Source organism: Pteropus alecto, unplaced genomic scaffold, assembly GCF_000325575.1.
Source record: "Pteropus alecto unplaced genomic scaffold, ASM32557v1 scaffold51, whole genome shotgun sequence".
NCBI classification, from domain to species: domain Eukaryota; kingdom Metazoa; phylum Chordata; class Mammalia; order Chiroptera; family Pteropodidae; genus Pteropus; species Pteropus alecto.
Genome location: NW_006431922.1, coordinates 1,236,731 through 1,239,784, shown reverse-complemented (window position 1 = coordinate 1,239,784; position 3,054 = coordinate 1,236,731). Strand labels below are relative to the sequence as shown.

Below are 3,054 nucleotides of genomic sequence, written 5' to 3'. Positions count from 1 at the left end.
TTCCCCTACTCCTACCTTTCCCCTTTTCTCCTCATAACATTCCCCCCACAAAGTTTCTGTTGAGAAATCAGCTGACAGTCTTATGGGAGCTCCCTTGTAAGGTAACTAATTGCTTTTCTCTTGCTTCTTTTAAGATTCTCTCTTTGTCTTTAACCATTGGAATTTTAATGATGATGTGTCAGTGTGGGCCTCTTTGAGTTCATCTTGTTTGGGACACTCTGTGCTTTTTAGACTTGTATATACATCTATTTTATTCATCAGGTTAAAGAAGTTTTTCATTATTATTTATTAAAATAGGTTTTCAATTCTTTGCTTTCTCTCTTCTCTTTTGGTACCCCTATGATGCAAATGTTATGCTTGATGTTATCCTAGAGGCCCCATAAACTATTCTCATTTTTTTTTTGGGGGGGGGGATTCTTTTACTTATTGCTGTTCTGCTTGGGTGTTTTCTGCTACCTTATCTTCTAAATTGCTGATTCAATCTTCTGCTTCATCTAATCTGTTCATCTACTGTTGATTTCCTTTAATATGTTATTCATTTTGGTTATTATATTCTTTATTTCTGACTTGTTCATTTTTATGTTTTCTATCTCTATTTTTGTGTTTCCTATCTCTTTGTTAAAGTTCTCCCTGAGATCATTGAGCATCAGTATAACCAGTGTTTTGCACTCTGCACTGGTAGATTGCTTGTCTCCCTTTTGTTTAGTTCTTTTTCTGGAGCTTTGTTCTGTTCTTTCATTTGGGACATATTTCTTTGTCCCTCTACTTTGGCTGCCTCTCTGTGTTGTTTCTATGTATTAGGTAAAACTACTATTTCTCCCAGCCTTAGTAGAGTGGCTTTGTGTAGTAGATGTCCTGCGGAGCCTAGTGGAACAGTCTCCCTAGTCACCTGAGCCAGGTGCCCAAGGTGTGTCCCTTGTGTGAGCTGTGTGTGATCTCCTGTTTTAGTTGAGCCTTGGTTGCTCTTTGCATATCAATGGCAAGAACTGACCCTGAGGCTGATTGTTTTAAGGACTGACCAGACTCTCGTGGAGGAGGTATTATACAGGGCCTGAACCTAAGAAAAAGGATTTGCTTTAGCAGGGTTCTGGTGCCTGCCAAGTCTGCTCTTTGGGCGTGTCATCCTCAGATACAGCCCCAGATAAATGCTCTGGTTCAGTCCAGACAGGCCACCAAGCATGCCAGCCATAGGGCCTCCTGAGAGAGTCCCTGCTATAGGCCAAGTTCAGCCTCAGCTTGTGCCCTGAAATTCAGTTCTTCCCCATATGTCCCTGGTGCCTTTCGAGCTGCTGTTCAAGCCCTGGAGCTCAGAGCAAGAGAGTCTGTCATCGAGTAAGTTCGTGTGTAGGCCCTTTAAAAGAAATGCCTCTGACTCCAGCTGGCCTCTGCCTCATTCATTATCTCCACTGATTTTCACAGCCATATGTCGTGGGGACTTCTCTTTCTGGCACTGGAACTCTCAGCTGGGGAGCCTGGTGTGGGTCTAGGACCCCTCGCTCCTCAGGAGCAACCTCAAGCAATGAAATATCCCTCCCAAGTTTTAACCGCCGCTAGCAGTTGTGGGACCTACCCATTCTGCATCTCCTCCCCCCCTACCAGTTTTCTGTATGTCTTGTTATAGAAGTTCTGTTCAGCTAGACTTCAGGTGATTTGCACTGATGTTTTTTCTGTAGTTTAGTTGTAATTTTGATGTGGTCGTAAGAGGAGGCAATCACAGTGTTTACCTACTCTGCCGTCTTGACCAGAATCAGAACTCTTCATCATTTGCTCTTATTGTGGAGAAATTTGTCTCTCTATGAATAAAATGCTTTTACTGTTAGATTATGTGTTGCTATTTTAATAAATAAATAGGGCCACTAAATTTGCCATTACCTCACACCTACTATATCCTTATAATGTATTATTTACTATTTCCCAATAATGCATCTGTGATAATTATACACAGTGATTGGCCCCTGATGTAGAAAAGTGTGTGATTAGAAATTACATTCACTTATCTCTTTTAGCTTCAAGCCTCTTGGCTTTCTTTGTTTATCATTAAAGGCAATGGTTGGTTATTGTCAGATTGTAGCTGTAATTGGGAAAGGCACTCACTAAATGCAGAAGTTTGAGGGAGGTGAGAATTCATATTCAGCCTAGTAAGTCTGGGAAATTTTCCAATCCTGCAGTGCTGTACCAAAGCACAGAAGCAAATTGAATCTTACCACGTATGTGACATCTAACCATATTTATATGTAGATGCTCACAGAAAACATCCTTCTTAAGAAACTCATTGCAATAAAACTTTTGCCCCCAAATCTTGTCTGAAAGTTAACATTCATTTAGAAATTCCTTCCACTTAAATTCTTTACTTTTTACAGAAAATTATAACAAAATTATAAGTCCATATTATTATTAAGGAAAAAACTCTTGTGCTATAAATATTCCACGACCATCTGGAAAATATATGCAAAATTAGAAAGTGTAACTAAAGTGAATATTGTTAATGATGTTAGTTACTAAAATTGCTGAGCCTGTATCTAAGATTTGAAAATTTAAGTGTTTTTCTCTCTAAAATTAAAGATACTTTAAACTTTTGAGGCTGGGATTTGTGATTAAATGTTAATCATAAACTGTCTACGGCCATGACACCCTGAACGTCCTCGATTTCATCTGATCTCGGAAGCTAAGTAGGGTTGTGCCTGGTTAGTATTTGGATGGGAGACCACATAGGAATACCAGGTGCTGTAGGGATTAAAAAAAAGAAAAAAAAAAAAAAGTTAATCATAAACTATCATTGTTAGTACTTTTCAGTCCACTGTCATAATTAATCTATGCAGGATAGTTTTAGGTATTACTTTCTAGCCGTATAGGAAGTTAAATCAAGGGTTCCTTTATTTCACTTATCAAAGATATTTATTTCTTCCAGATAAAATATTTGTGAAAATTATTTTATATCCAATTATTTTTCTCCGCAAAATATTTTGCATTAGGACTTGCTATAGTTTGGGGGATATTAATCATACATCTTCTCCTCCTCCTTCAAGCAATTTGCCCCCTCTCTTTCTTTCTGCA

The 3,054-nt window shown here is 38.5% G+C and overlaps 1 pseudogene; it reads left to right on the top strand.

The window, feature by feature from the left end:
* The first annotated feature begins 2,614 nt into the window (after nt 1-2,614).
* On the top strand, nt 2,615-2,733 carry LOC112475511 (annotated as a pseudogene).
* Nucleotides 2,734-3,054: the final 321 nt, after the last annotated feature.